General features: G+C 44.0%; 1 protein-coding gene and 1 long non-coding RNA gene across 3 annotated transcripts in view; one reads left to right on the forward strand and one right to left on the reverse strand.

The window, feature by feature from the left end:
* The window catches only part of SLC23A2 (solute carrier family 23 member 2), a 631,030-nt gene that overhangs the window by 424,292 nt on the left and 190,074 nt on the right, over positions 1–16,664 (reverse strand). The window contains exon 1 of one of the 2 annotated variants that reach the window (XM_069214171.1): positions 6,907–7,574. The exons of the other annotated variant lie outside the window; for it this stretch is intronic. The gene's annotated coding sequence lies outside the window, so the exon portion shown is untranslated. Of the gene's footprint in view, positions 1–6,906; positions 7,575–16,664 lie in introns of those variants that run through there. 2 annotated transcript variants of the gene reach the window in all.
* Positions 7,413–16,664, forward strand: part of LOC138265954 (uncharacterized) — a 77,489-nt gene continuing 68,237 nt past the window's right edge. Inside the window, exon 1 of the long non-coding RNA XR_011199443.1 lies at positions 7,413–7,550. This is a non-coding gene — a long non-coding RNA (uncharacterized lncRNA). The remainder of the gene's footprint in view (positions 7,551–16,664) is intronic.

Here is a 16,664-nt window from a genome sequence, read left to right on the forward strand (position 1 = left end):
ACAAACATGCTTTAGCTGGAAAAAAAATATCTTCTTGTTCCATCAGAAAACATTTACGATTTCACCTTCTAGACTGGTGATACAGGAGAGTGAATGACTCTCCCACACCTATAAATGCCTATCACAACTGAGCTGTTGTAACAGGTAATCAAAACGGCAGTCTAAAGTGAGATACCACAGAAACGGAGGTTGATCAGTGGATTTGTAGATTCATTTTTACATAGATTTTGCAGCCATATTCATGCAGGTGTGCTTTACTAGAAAGAGCATTAAAGACTTGGGATGGATAAAAAAAAATTTAAAAAAAAGGATTCAAATTAGTGGCACAAACATCTCTGTAGAAGGTATGTCACCCCAATGAGTCATTTTAGGAGTTGTCATATAATAAAACGGATATACGCATATGGCAGGTATCATGTATAGACAATTTTATTTGCTGCTTCCGCAGTGGAGCTTTACAAAAGTCCAGTTTCAAACAACAATATAAAAAATATAACTTTAAATACCCCGTAAACGTATGTTATAAATATCAAGTGTCACTTTCATATTTGTTTATAAATTGCCCCGACAGTCTCTGATGATGAAGGCGGTAAATACTGAAAAACCTGTCCGCTACACTGCTACTTCCGAGTGCGGTGGTAGAAATGTTTTAAAGCAGACACGATACTGGGTATTCAAAGGTGGGTGTCTTTAAATTGTCAGAAATTTTGCAAGGCGTGTTTGCCTGTGGGGCTGCGTGGCTGGCAAGCAATCAGGGGCAAGGGCAGTTTTTCTTAACCACAGAGCATACCAGTGCTTACCCCAAGCACTGATGCAAGCTAAATTTAGCCCCACTTTCCCAGCTTCCTCCCCTCATTTGCGGGCCCGACTGATATTCTGGCGTCCATGCATAATAATGGTCCATTCCATGACATACTGGAGGTGATCTTTGTGACCTGCTGGCCGGCCATCCATCCATAAAAGCGGACACTCAGTAACATTGGTGAACATTATTGGAGGTGCACTACTATCCCTCCATAACACTGACTTCTTCAATATACAGTGGCCCCATCACTGGCATGACGTACAGTCACTCTTCAGTGAGGCTTGCGACACTGTTTAAGATACAAGGTTTACTTTCATTTAGGAAAGCCTGGCTCTATATATAATAGGTGCCTTTGCAATACATCCAATTCTGATGCTGCATTTAGCGGTTACCTCAGCAGCACCAGGATATCTTTATGGCTACAGTGCGCCCTATAATTCTGTATAATAAAGCACTATCTAAATGTTACAATGTAATATAACAGGCCATGTCGACGTACATAACCATATTATTATTTTTTTAACTGTCTGCACAACATACAGCTTTTCTAGTAATCCAATGATTGCCCATCACTTTTCAAACTTTTCTTTTTAGAGATTGATTCAGACCCCTGAAAGCAGGCAAGGTTTGCCAGGCACATCACAAAAGGAATTGGAATATTTAACTAACGTCCATTTATGCAAAGCCTTACATGCAACATGGACCATTTGCACTTACTATTTTGACTTTTTCCTGCAACACTGACCATTTGGACCTACTTTTTTTCAATATTTTTGTGGATGAGGTCACCATGGTTGAACTGGTCTATAGGGCAATCAGGCAATGCCAGACAGGCTAGTGTGACAGGTCAGTGTGTGGGGCTTTTTTTTGGCTGTTTATGGACTTCTTTTGTGGTCAACTTACAGATTTTTGCTGTTGATTTACCTGATATTACCACAAGCATAGTCTGCAGCAAGCTCAAATCCACGCAGTCTTCCATTTCTTGCAAAACAGCAATATAGTGTGTCTTTACCAGTTCAAAACTGCCTTAGTCTGCAAACGAGGGCCATTTATTACCTTTCTAATGCACGTATGGTGGCCACTTTTATTTTGATGCCAGGGCCTATTTTCTGTCGCAGTCCGATCCTGGAGGCAACCTTCCACAAACACCTCTAACAGAGATTAGGTTTTACGGAACATAATTAAAGTCCCTCTACTCTCCGTCCCCAAACCCCGCCACTCCACCCCCTATTTTCAAAATTCGTTTGCTGCCATTGATGGATATTACCCAACTCGACTGAGCTCTCACCTGCCTCAGAAGTAAGAACAGCTGTGTCAGACGTGTTGGTAAACAAATCCGGTATGTATAGAGGGAGCACACGCAATACAACATGAAGACAACTCACTGTTAAAATCCTTGCTTTTTACATAACCACTGAGCCGATTTTGTCCTTGTGTACTACGTTCCTTGATGAGACGCCCCTGCCTCAAAAAAATAGTTTTAAAAAAAAGCGTAAGTGCGGGAAGTCACGCGCAGTCGCATGCATGCTTTGGAATAGCTTGCTGCTCTATCTTACTACCGTTTAAAAATGTCCCAGTAGCCGGCGCGTTAGCCACTAGAGCTATTAACCCGGTTACTGAGGCGGGCTGGTAGCGGATGCAGCTGAACGGCTCAAAGGGACCCTTCTCTGAAAGGGAGTTGGAGGAGAATGAGGGGAAGGAAGGCCGCTCTGTGATGGAATCGCCGCTCCCGCGTAATGTCGAGTAATGTAATGTAGGTTTTCCCACACAGCCGCCTGCTGCGCATCACGGTTTCGTAATCTCTCCTTTGGAGCCCACGTGCTCCCCATCGAAGCTCTCTGAACACAATAGGTTAACACAGAAGCTCACCAGGCCCCCACTCCTGTCTGCTGCTTCCACTTTATGTTCAATTTAGGTCAGAGCTGCAATCCTGGATGTTGGAGCGTTAGAAAGCCGGCATTTCATTAAAAACAAAACCCGCATCCTGCTAATGAAACAGTCTGACAGTACCTCAGCGACACTGCGGCGTAGAATAGCACGGAACCGCTGCTGAACCAACCAACCAGTACTGCTACCAACACAGGGCCAAAGACGGCACATAATGCTCAGGAAAGAAAACGATAAAGGTTAGCGAGCAGATGGGGACACTGAAGAAAACGATAGGAAAATTATACATGGTACCAATACTGTAGATTGGAAAAGAAAAACTCCCCAAAACGAGAAAGGAACCGGCCTGCGGCTGAGCGTTGAAAAAGGACCCTCCTAGAAATAAGGGTGAGGGGTGCGCTGGCGGTTATTCTCCCTAGTTGCTGTTGGACTTGATAGAGGAAGCCCGCTTGCTTCCTCGTGCGGACACCACGAGAGTGGCTCTGGGTGGCGCGTGGCAGACAGACATCCTTTCCCAGCCAAGCAGTTTCTGGCTTGATGCGCTGTACGCTTCCCAGACTGTCAATCAATGCTGGCACTGCCAGGCACTCGCAAGGCCTCCTGGTAAAACAAAATAATTCCTACATTTTACAGATTAAAACTGTGGTTTTCAACCTTTTGACTTCTATGGACCCCCACTTTATCATCACTGGAACCTGTGGACCCCCCACTGAATTATTATTTGAATCTGGGGAACCACCCAGAGTCATTACTGGAAGGGTGGACCCAGGGCTAAGCATTGTGGACGATTTGAACCACAACACAATACACATACAATACAGAAACGCGCATTTATCAAAAACATACACACATGATAACACATTTTATTTAATGTGCAAACAAATACAAATAAAAAAAATAACAGGAAGGTGGGAGCGTTTCTAAACTCAATTAAAGCCACACATTGTCCATACTATTTTCTGGTTGATGCACCTGCAGTGCTCTCACAAATTAATCTATGGCTACTAATTAAATTTGTAGCCTCCAATTAGAAATTCCTTGACATTTACAGTACGTTTTAAGATTTTCAATTGTACATTTAGCCACTTTAATTATATACACTTTACAAATCTGCTAATATTTAAGTTTCTAAGATGTGCGGACCCCCGAGGAGGCTTTGTGGACCCCCCCAGAACTAAAAAAATTATTCTCATCCTATCAGTTCCCGAATGCACTCTTGCAGGTTGTGATAGCTTTTATTTGCCAACCAAATGTTTTATATTTCTCTCTTAACCTGCTCTCTAAACAACACACTTTAGTTTACAAGAATTACACAGGTCCTTTCCCCCAAAAGCATGTTTGATAAATATTACACGTATCTATTCAGCTCCTGTATACACTACGACCCTCATTACAAGTGGCTCAGAGTTATCAAGGTTGTATACATATCCAGGCCATTCTAAATTTCACGATGTCTCTTAACCCGATAATTACAGGCACAAAGACACCAGAACCAGACTATAGAGCAAGGCTGCAGGCAAATGCTCCCAGCCTGCCCTCTAGCTCAGTAAAGGGGAGAATCAAACGCTTCCACTCACCTACTGTGGGGCCAGCCACCCACCCCATAGGCTCTTAAAAAGCCATTGCATGTTCACTACGGTACAGTTGATAGTTACTTAAGTCTCTTTCATGCACATACATCAGATTTTTCAGAGTACACAAAGTTCTTCTGTATCTGCTCGTTTAATACTAGTTCTAGATTACACAGATCCTTTCTGTGTGTGTACTTAGTGGTTGAAGTGGGCGGGATTGGAGGAGCACGAAGTGCCCATTCTTTTATGATTTATGAAACACCGTTGCCCTACCTTATGTAAAATGACAACTGTCACAAGACATTCAATTCAGATAGTCTAAATGCTTCAGCTGATGTGTCATTTAGGGAATTTTATTGTAGTGTGAAACCTAAGTCAGACAGACAGCTGAAGCCTTTCTGCCAGGGTGCCTGCTAGCCATGAGGAACTGCAAATGTATGCCATGAGTTAATCTGTAAATGTAAAGGATGCACTGAAACCGGTACTAGCTTTAATTAACCTAATCGCTCAAAGCTTTGTGATGATAAAATGTAATCTTTTAGAGTGGTAATGCAAAGAGTCAACAACTGGGCTGTGAAGTGCGTGTTTTTAATTCCGGCTTACTACACATGGAGGTACTGAAGGGACAGTAATATAAAAATTATTGCAATATGCACACTCTGGGTATTACTAAAATCTATATTTTGGAAGCACCATTTTATCTTAAACATTTTGCACATTTTGTAGCAGTCTATCTTATACTGTGTGTAATGCAAGCTTAAAATAATGAATTACATATTCACAGTGCTTTCTGTCACAGGCTGTGACCTCATAGCACTAAAATACACAAGTCAATATTATCCACTGCACCAACCAAGACAATTCTGTGGCTCCTTGGTTACACACAGACATCTGCAGTGCATTAACTAACAGAGGTTTCATAATGTACTGTAGTGCATTTCCCAATGAGTAACAACTTTTCTTATTTTTCATTTAAGATGCATGTCATTTTATATGTAGCTATCGGACAGTGAAACCCCCCCCAAAAAACGTAAAGAATATTTTATTTTTTTGTAGCCATACCGTTGACCGCGCCCACACTCACTGACCCCACCCCCACTGCAAACAGTATCACAGTTCCCAAACCATTTTTAATGCACTTCGACCACTGAATGTATTTGATGTCTCCTAAATTGCAGATTAAAGATGTTCCTTTCTTCTTGTATTGGTATTCCAGATTACAAAGCCTCTTCTAAGTAGGTTCATTTCAGATTGGCTTCCTCTGTGTTTGTTTATTAAATACTGCTATTTAAGATTACCTAGGCACCTTTCTCTATGCACATTAGGCATAGATTACAGAGGTCCATTGCTATACAAGAAAACAGGATAAAGATTTAACAGATCTGTTCTAAGTACACCCATTAAATATTGATATTCTAGATTTCATATCTCTTTTGCGCATGTACATACACAGGTCTCTTTTAGGTACAGTCATTTGAAAGTGTAGGCTAGACTGGTCATTTCTGCGTGTGTTTGACAAATACGGATATTAAAGAGAACGCAAACCCCATTTCCTATGTACATTAGGCAGTTTAGATACACCATTACTGTACTGATAAATTAGATAAAGGCTACAAACAGTATTTCAATGTACTAAAACATATTTTAAATTATACATTTTTCTTCTATAGACATACATTTGATATTGATACATTGCTTTTGGTGTAATTACGATACACTGACACACACTTACAAGGCACCTGCTGTGAATTTATGTGATATAGATTGCACAGGCACTTAAATGTCCAACAGAAACCCTTTTTCGTTGCTTCATTAGCTACTGTAGTTCAACGGTTCCAATAACAGAGATATACAATAACATATTACAGAGGTCTTCACATTTGTCCTTCAACTATTAAAATGCTCCTCTGACTATGTTCATTAGATTTTGATATTATAGATCATACAATGTCTACGTAAAATAGACATACATAACATCTCTAATGTTCAGGTGAATTAAATAGAGATAATAGCGGTATCTATGTACGTTCACTAGATATATTTTTGATTACTAAGGCCCATTTAGAGTATAAATGAATTGCCCCCATGGGATATTACAGAACACATGGGTCCCTTTTGTGAATTGTACATTACTTGTCGATATTATGGGTTACAGAGGCCCTTTCTACGTCTCTACCGTAGATGTAGATTAGACAGGTACCCTTATCGCATGTATATATTAAATATCGAGATTCTAGATTACATACGCATTTATTTTTTTTGTCACTGCACATTAGACGTTATGAATGATAAGTCTACTATACAAGTTAATTATATAAACACCAGGCAGATATTCAAGGTACCCTGCTCTGAGTGTGCAGTACACAGTATACAGGTTCCTGGTGTACAAGTTCATCCCATCTGGGTTACAGAGGTCAGATCTGTGTAAACATTGATATTGCGTACTGCACAACTCATTCCGACCTACTACATTTACATACTTATTACAAAGAACCTTCGTAAACGACCCTAAGATTCTTTACATTTCTACGGATCAATTAACTAGTATCACATTTTGCAACAAACAGAAGACTTCAAAATCCCATCCACCCCATCCCCTCTGCTCCTTCAGCCCGCCTTCGATCCCAAAATACGACCACTTACCGTTGGGCAGCAGGTTTATGAGCGCGCCTGGAGCACGCGATGCAGCGCGTCTCCCGCAGGGGCTGGCGGCGCTCTCGCTACTGTGGGAGCACGGGGTGCATGCCGCTTCTCTTAGGTGTACAGACGGCTTGGGCGCGCTCCGTCTCCCGAGGGAGCGCAGGATGCCCTGTAGCTCTACGGTGGGGGAACGGGGTGACTGCAAGTGGGGGAGGGAGCTGGGGAGCAGAATCCTTCCGGAGGGAACGTGGGGTGCAGTCTCAGGAGCCCAGCATCAGAGGTAACCGGGTTACACTGTTTCTAGAAGCCCGCAATACGACGTAACCCGAGATAGCAGCCTCCCTGCATGCAGTCCCCGAAGCGCGCACACACTATCAAAGTCCCTCAGATCAGCACGCCGTCGTTGCTTCCGAGGTATCCTGGCATGCATGCAGTCGCTGCTAGGGCCAAGAAGAGCCCGTCATGCCGTCTTTCTAGGAGCCCTGTGTCAGAGGTAGCAGAATGCGGTCTCTAAAATCCCGCTGCCAGCAGCAGCCTGGACCCGGGATTTCGTGTCAGCACCAGGGAACCCTGGACGCCTCTGACTCGGCTTCATTTATACAATAGCCGGAGCTGGGCCCTGTCCAGGAAGAAGCAGCAGACCTTGCGTAAGTACACACTGACGGCCAATCAGCCGAGGCCCCTCGCTGCGTTACACAAGAGCCAAACTGGGAGAGAGCGCCCCTGGTGGCAAACCAATGCTGCGGCTGCCTGGTGTCATAACCGCCTCCGCCTGTGTATAAAGCGCGCTTCGCGGGAGGTGCAACTCTATGAATGACATACACGCCAACGTTTGGAAACCACTGCTGCAAGGCTTTTTGTTATGAAGCGTTAACGTTATGAAAGGAGCAGCTCTCGCATCACGAGTGCTTCCTAAACAAAAAATGCTTTACTAGAAGCACTACCATTTCTTTGCAGGGACTCGCACTCGTCTAAAAGTAATTGCTGCACACATCCATGCTGTTCTACGTTCCTACACACCTCCTTATTTTGGGAGGGGCAATTTCACGATCCTGCTGTACCAACACCCATGCTGTTCTTGCATAAACACTTTCTTACTTTGGGAGGGGCAATTTCACGCATCCTGTTGTACCTATAAGCAGGGCCACTGGAATTATGCAGTAGGGTTGAGTAAATTAAGCAGCAACAAAAAGCTGATTATGCAGCGTAACGCGACACATTTTTTGATAGTATTACTTCACTAGTTTGCACTTTTTACACCTGTAAACACCGTCAAGACACTGAATGCACTGCAGTGCCAGTGTAAAACCCAAATACAGCATAAGGCGCAGCATGTCATGTGAAGCATGTTCATCTCCTGTTAATGTCGCAATCATGTGGCTTCCGAAAGTATGACAAAAAACATAATTTGCTTCTCAGTGACCCGTAAGAAGATATTACGGCAGGTTGGCACGCAGAATCATGCATTCTCGGTAATGTGGTGCACAGAACTGTGTGTTCCCTCCAGTTTGGCATATCTTGAAAGTACCTTCCCTGAGGCGGCGCTACCTTGTGTCGTGGCACCCATGAAGGCTGCCTTTCTAGGGGCGACACCTGTAAAGGTTGCCTTTCTAGGGGCGACACCTGTAAAAGTTGCCTTTCTAGAGGCCTGAGGCCTATGAAGGTTGCCTTTCTAGAGGCCTGATGCCTATGAAGGTTGCCTTTCTAGAGGCCTGGTGCCTATAAAGGCAAACTTTCTAGAGGCCTGATGCCTATAAAGGCAAACTTTCTAGAGGCCTGTTGCCCTCCTAGAGGCCCGGTGCCCATGAAGGCTGCCTACCTAGAGGAGCAACACCCATGAAGGCTGCCGTTCTTGAGGCCCGACACCCATGAAGGCTGCCTTTCTAGGGGCTACACCTGTGAAGTTTGCTGTTCTAGAGGCCTGATGCTTATAAAGGTTGCCTTTCTAGAGGCCTAGTGCCCATGAAGGCTGCCTGCCTAGAGGAGCAACACCCCGGAAGGCTGCCTTTCTAGGGGCTCCCTTGAAGACTGCTTTTCTAGAACAACTATGAAGGCTACCTTTGTTTTGTTGGGGCATCCGAGAAGGCTGACTTTCTAGAAAGGCAGTTCCCATGAAGGCTGTCCTTTTGTTGCATAACCCAGGAAGGCTGCCTTTCTAGAGACACAACACCCATGGAGGTTGCCTTTCTATAAGGGCAGCACCCGTGAAGGCTTACATTCTAGAGGCCTGGCATCCATGAAGGCTGCCATTCTAGAGGTACGATACCCATGAAGGCGGCCTTTCTAGAGGTACGATACACATGAAGGCGGCCTTTCTAGAGGTTCAGCACCCTGAAGAAAATATACTGTCAGTCCCTCCCCTCCCAGGAAGGAGGGGCAGAACGCCCACTAGAACCCAGGGCTTAATTGAAAAGAAAATATAGATGCTGGGCTCTCCATTATAGACCACAACCCCCAAACAAAATAAACTGTCAGTCTCTTCCCCCACCACACCATTCTGCCCGAGAATGCCCACTAGACACCAGAGCTTAATTAAAAAGAATAGTGGAATGGGCATGGCCATACCCCAACTCAAAAAAAAAATATTTGAGTCTTTCTGCCACCTCCCCCCAAAAGATAAAATATTCAGGTGGGTCTGACCTGTCATAACATCAGGCACCACCCTGACCCCTAAAGCGTTGGTCTTTCTGCGCCTCTCTGGACTAAGGAAGCCAATCTCAATGACCAGCAATACGACATTTGATTCTTTTGGTGTTGTTTTTATATATGGGCCAGGAGAGTTTGGCTAATTCCCAATATCATCCCACTTGCAATGGTGAACGGCTTCTCTTTTTGTGCTTGAGTAGGTTGCCACCTGGGAGAACCTACCAGACCCAGACAGTTCTGAAAAACAGACACCCTGAGGAGTTCAGAGTGGTGTGTTTTACGTGGATCCCCCAATATTTTCTTACCCACAATGCCCTGATAATCCCAGGGTTTGATTAAGACACACATTGTTCTCACGTTGCTGTGAGGAGAAGTTTTGGGGTCTGTGAGGAGTCACAGATTTCTCCCCACTCTGAGTTCCCACACTCCCTACCCCTAAGAACAGTGAACCCCACTTCTGTGAGTGGGCCAAGAAACCATGGCACCAATGGCCCTAGGGAGCTACATGAAGTGATCAGCGATGGGGGTGGCTGTGGGATTAGGGGCCGTGCTCAGCCGCTATTTATGGGGGCCTACGAACTGCAGACATTTTTGAGAACTGGACAGCCGGGGCATTTCAGGGTGGAGTTCCTTCCAAGAGTCCCACAGGGTTCTGATATACACAGTGCCCTGCAGGCCTCAGGCGTTGTCTGGGGTCACACATTTTCCTTGCGTTTCTGTGATGGAAACTTCCAGGGTCCAGAGGAGTCTGCGAAGTTCCTACCACTCAGTGATGGCAGACTTGTGCCGATGGAAGCATTGCGCCACGTGTGAATGAGCCTGGAGCCCGCGGCGGGGGCTGATCAAGCCAAGGTCAAGGGGAAGCCCGCCGTGCAATGGCTCCCATTGGCCTTGGTTTGATCAATTCCTGTTGCGGGCAGCGGTCCCGGCCACACAGGTGGTGCAGCATTTTTACCTGCACAGGTGGGGTAGCGGTGGGTGGAGGGAATTTGGTGGATTTCTGGAGTTTTCCATAACAGAGAATGTGGGGGGATGGGGGAGTTCAGGCAGGGTGTGAGGTTAACAGGGCATTGTGGGTAACAATCCCTCATGGGATCCGCAGAAGGCACACCGCCCTGGAGTCCCCTGGTTGTCTGGTTTTCGGGGGTGTCTGTTGTTCGTAGGTTTGCATGGGTGGCACCACAACACGTCCCGAATGTCGCGGTTGCTCTTATTGCTTATCTCTCAAAGTGGTGCCTTAGGGCCTTTTTGTGTTGTGGGAGAGAAGTTCTTAGTGGGAGAGAAGTGGGAACTCTGGGTGGTGGGCGGTATGTGGCTCTCTGAAGACCCCAGAACTTTCCATCACAGAGGTGTGGGGGAAGACGTGCGTTTTTTTTGTGAAAGTTTGAGGTTTGCAAGGGATTCTGGGTTAATAAAATAAGAACACCTGGTGAAAGCCAATCAAGTTAACCCATCCTGAATTCCCCCAGGTGCTTAGTTTTAAAAAAATATGCAAGTTTGCTGGGTTTTTAGATGCCGATTGAGCTAGGGCCCAAAATCCACAGCTACCCACTTTGCAAAAATAATAAGGATGCGCTTTGAGTGTAAAAATTTAATGTATCCATGTTGCTTTTTAGGTGTTTTCTTGTTGTGGGCACTAGGCCTACTCACACAAGTGAGGTACCATTTTTGTCAGGAGACTGGGGGAATGCTAGGTGGAAGGACGTTTGTAGCTCCCACAGATTGCAGAACTTTCCATCACAGAAATGTGAGGAAACTTAGTTTTGTGTCATAATGTGAGGTTTGCAAGTGATTCTGAGTGGGCGGGGTGGGGGGGTGGCCCTAATGAGAGCCACACAAGTCACCCCACACTGGATGTTGCTGGCTGAGCTCATGCCCAGAATCCACCGATACCCACTTTGCCAAAAAATGGTCAGTTTTGAGTGGCAAAATATGATGTGCCCATGTTGTGTTTTGAGCCTTTTACTGTTGCAGGCACTAGGCCTACCCACACGTGAGGCACCATTTTTATCGGAAGACATGGGGAGCACAGAATAGTTGAACATTTCTTATTACAATTGGATTTCACTGCATTTGTACCTTCCAAATGTAAGCCAGTGTGTAAGAAAGAAGATATTTTGAAAAATACCCTGTATATTGTATGCTAGGGCAGGCACCCACAAATTTAGAGATGTACAAATAACCAGTGCTCCAAATCTCCACATCTTGTGCCCATTTTAAATATAAATATGTTACCTTGATAGCCATTTTTCACTGTACATATTTCACCATACAAATTGGTCTATACTTGATATTCAATGAAATATCATTGTACGGTGCAGATCATTTGTTGGCTCTGGGAACCTTGAGTTCTTGAAAAACCTACATATCCAGACAACCTGAAGGGTCTAGCGGACGTAATGATATATTACTTTTGTGAATTGACCATTGTGACAAAAATGTATGGCTGAAAACGTCACAAATCGCCGTTGCTTCCTACTCATTTTCAATGTTTCTTTATTTCAACAGTTAGTTCCTTTGGGAAAACGTTGAGGGATCTACACATATGACCCCTTGCTAAAATCAGAATGTTGTCTACTTTTCAGAAGTTTGTAACTTTTAAGGATCACCTATGGGTTTCACAGTGGTTTCCACCACAAACTGGAAGTAGGTTGAGAGCACAGAAAATAGGAAAAGAGGGGTACCTCCTTGAAAAATGCAAACACTGGAGGTAAAAAAATCTTTTTTTTTTTATTCAGCTCTGCATGTTCATGAAAGCTGAGTAGATGGAGACTTAAGCACAGCACACCAGTCATTGAAGCCATTTTTAGGCAGCACTTTTTTCCTATTTTTCTCCAAAAATTCAAAATGTAGCTATTTTACCTATTTTGACTGTGCTCTGCAGTGACGTCCACCAACCCAGGGTACCTTTAGAATCCCCAGGATCTTGGGGAAAAAGCCACACATTTGGCATGGATACCTTATGTGGAAAAAGGGTTATTGAGCCCTAAGGGCAAACTATCCTAAATAGGCAAAAATGGGCCCTGCACTTGTGAGTGGGTGGCAGCAGTGAAGGGGGTTAAGAATGCCTCTCTGGCGGCATGGCACCCATAAAAGTGGCCTCTAGAGGCGAGGCAATCACGAAGACTGCAATCTATGACCCCCCCCCCTTAGGAGCTGGAACCGTACACCATGATGTAGGCCTCCTAGCTGATACAGTAGTCAGTGGCAGACTGTCACAGTACTGTAGGTAGGTCTCTTGCCTGCAGTGTCCCCTTCCTGTGCCGTGCAGGTAGGCACTCTGCCCTACAGGCGGGGTGCCCGGTAGGTGATGTTGGCTCCTGGGTGGGTTTTCATACTAGATATCTATGAATCCCTGCTCTCATGTTATCACACTTATCTACCCATCATATGTAATGTCTCTATCAATCTATCCTCCATTCCCACTCTGACTCATCCCAAATCCATTCTACTACTTTCATCTCCTAAATAACTCTGCCTAAGCTCTTCCCTCTGCTTCCAGATCTAACTCACCAAACCTCACTTTACTACCATGACCTCCCAAACAACCCTACTAAATTCGCCCTCATTTATCTCACACTGCTACTATGATCTCCCTAACCCCTTCCACAGACTCTTCCCTCCTCCATCCCCCTTTACTCATCCCAAGCCTAAATCCTATTACCATATACTCCCAATAACACTTCTGGATTCTTTTCTCCTCCACCCCTCCATTACTCCAGTCAATCTAACTAACAAACTCTCATATCCGCTGCTCAAATTAACTCATAATACTAAAACTGTACTCCTATTTCCCGATACTAATCCATCACCAATTCTTGTTGGGTTCCGGAGTAGCGTGCTACTCGCCGAAAAGCGCTTGGATTGCCGCGTCAGGGGTAGTAAGCGCTATATAAATACTACTATAATACAATACAATAAAGCAACATAAATATGACCAATCAATGTTTGTAAACGGCCTTCCACGGTGCTGAAACACTTGCCACCATGTTTGTAGTAGCTTTTGAATCGTTTCAGCTAAAACATTTTTTTGGGTTAAAATCTGCAGATTATGTAGCGAATGGTGGAGTTTGTGTCAATTGCAGTAAATATGCAATTAAGTGAAAACAGCTGCTGCTGCTCAATCGCATAATTCCATTGGCCCTGCCTATAAGGTGTTTGCACTGTTAAGGGCAGCCCTTTGCCTATTCTGTGTCTAATGAAAGGAACCACTGCCATCCCTGTGCAAGGAGACAGCCAAATACAATACTCTCCCCCTTGCTAAACCATATTCTGAATGGCGCTGACCACGCAAACTAGTCTAGTACTCTCCAGTAAGGTCTGAAGGGCTGTCCACTCAAGGAGATTTATTTTGTTTTAACTAAATTGTGCATAATGTGCTGTGACTCATTGGCGTACTTTTTTGAAGTCAAAATTACCCCTATTTACAAGAATTTTTCAATCAAACAGGAACTATTACTGATAGAAACCAATTTTAGTCACCCCCCCCTTCAACACCACCAATGCTTTGGTTATCTTTAAGCTATGCTCTCTGGAGCTCGTGCAGAAGATGCTATTGTTAGCCAAATCCAGCTCCCCCCTGGACCACTGTCCCCCCAGAATATCCACCAGTGTCGCAACTGTATCACATCATCAGTTATGGTGCTTTACAATCTTTCCTTAACTTCAGCCAAACTTCCAATGGAGTGGAAGTGCACCCAAGTATCCCAGTTTCTCAAGAGCCTATGCAACCCAGGGACCCTTTCTATCGTTCAATCTTGTTGCTTCCTCTGCTTGCCAACATTTTAGAGGGTTACATTAATAAACAGCTGGCAATCTTCCTAGAAGAACTTAAGATCTTAGATCGATCACACTCTGGTTTCAGAGCACCACACAGTGCAGAGTCCGCAGTAGTGGCAGCCACTGACACTATTAGATTGTCACTGGACGCAGGTACCCCTGTTATGCTAGTTCTACTGGACCTGTCTGCGGCCTCTAATTCTAGCCTCTATCCTTATCCACAGACTATACGAGGCAGGAGTATACAGCAGTAACTGGAATTGGCTCATGGACTTTCTTGAAAGCCGTACCTAAAACATCTGTTTGGACTCCTTTCAGTCCAGACCAATAACTATTAATTAAGGAGTCCCACAGGGTCCGTGTCTGAGGCCTACACTATTTAACATTTGTGTAGTGCCTGTAAAACAAATAGGGAGATCATGCTGATTTGAGATCATATCATATGCCGATGATACCCAGCTTCTCGTCTCCCTTGGGGCCGATTTAGCAAAAGTGCAATTTCGGTTTTCAAACTACATGAAGAAAATCGCCCACTGGATTACTAAAAACTGTCTCCAATTAAACAGCGACAAAACAGAGATTGTGCTTTACGGTAAAGCAAAGATCATCTTGTCAGCCGACTGTTGGCCATCAGAATTTGGTACTGCTCTCGACCCCTAACAGGTGGTGAAAAAACTTGGGCATAAGATCGACCAAATACTATCTAGGTAAGACCTGGTCGAATCTACCTATGGTACAACCATGAGGCTGCTAAGGAAAACCTTCCCGTGGCTCCCTTCCAGTTACAGAAAGACTCTAGTCCAGGCTTTAATTACCAGTTGCTTAGACTATGGGAAAGCACTTCGAGTGGCAGTAAATGACACATTGCTGTCCAACCTGCAAGTGGTGCAAAACACAGGGACTCAGCTAACATGCATTTCTCCCCCATGCTCCTCTGCTGCCCCATTCTAAAAACCGTACATTGGTTGCCCACCAGGAAGCAGGCAATTTTTAAGATATGCTGTCCGACTCTGAAGGCGTTAAACAAGGCCCTTCCCATCTACCTGTACTCCAAACTTAATTATCAGCCCTCCACACTCCATTCATTTGCACTTCTAGACATGGTGGCAGATCCTTCGCTCATCTGGCTCCATTTTACTGAAACAAATTACCACTTCCCAACTGCTCCTGTGCGGAGCTTACAAGGTTCAAGAAGCTGTTAAAACGTGGTTGTTTTTATGTAAACTCTAAAATGACCTATAAAGCTAATCCTAATCCTGTTTCAGTAAATGCCGAGATAATCCTCCGGGAGTGAGTTGTGCGCTATATTAAGTGCATGTAACATAACATTTCAAAGCTCAAGTTGCCAGGAATATTCTGTAAAGCTACAGCTTTTCTAGGAAGTTGCATGCTGACACTCATCAAATTATCAAAAACATTAGTGCTGCATTCTGAACCTTACTTTCTCAAGAGAAATGTAGGGTTGCTAAATTCTTATTTTCTGAGCCCAAGGCATTGTTTGGGGACGAGGAAAACAAGTGTTCATGTTTATTTTGCCCTTCTAAGGCAAAGGTTGTATCTATACTTCTAAGTTGTTCAAATTGTATATATGACTTATTAATGCAATTTTTTTTATTATTAGGGTGAGTGATCTAAGGAACTGCTGTGAGCTCAGATTGCACCACTGACAATCGTTTCAGTACAAAAATGTACATGTTTGTAAAATGTAACTTTTTTGAATGCTCATTGACTAAATGGCAAAACATGTATGAACATAAAAAAAATCCAGATGATTGTTCGCTTTCAAAATAAAAAGGACACAAACACATTTGCAACTTGAAAAAACAGTTGCTAAACTAGTGTGCAACTTTAAATACCATTTTTCTGAAGCATCACTTAGTAAATATGTTTGATGCATGCCAATATATATATATTGTTCAAGATTAATAATGGCGAGTCCATGCAATACCATTATGAAGAACATGAACATAAAAAGGGGCCCAAATCTGAAATAAAGTCACAAAAGTGAACACAAAGGCACATGTATTTGCACTGGTGTAAGCTTGCACCTTTCAGAAATGCACAAGATTGCAGAAGCAGGCCTGGAAACCATCCTCCTAGGAAACCTTTGTGTAATTCCATTTCGTGACCTTGTCAGAAGTGAATGTTCAATCTTTTCGAGCATGGGCAGAGATCGGAGAAGAAAGAGTTGAAAACCATTAAATGTGTTAGGTTTTGGGAATGTATACTCACTTCCAACCCCATAACTACTGCTTCCTGCCTACTTTCCACCCTCTATGTAGATCTGCAGAAACGTGGCACAATCAGTACCTTTCTAGAATCCAAATCTCAAAATG

The sequence above is a fragment of the Pleurodeles waltl genome, chromosome 11 (assembly GCF_031143425.1).
Source record: "Pleurodeles waltl isolate 20211129_DDA chromosome 11, aPleWal1.hap1.20221129, whole genome shotgun sequence".
Classification (NCBI taxonomy): domain Eukaryota; kingdom Metazoa; phylum Chordata; class Amphibia; order Caudata; family Salamandridae; genus Pleurodeles; species Pleurodeles waltl.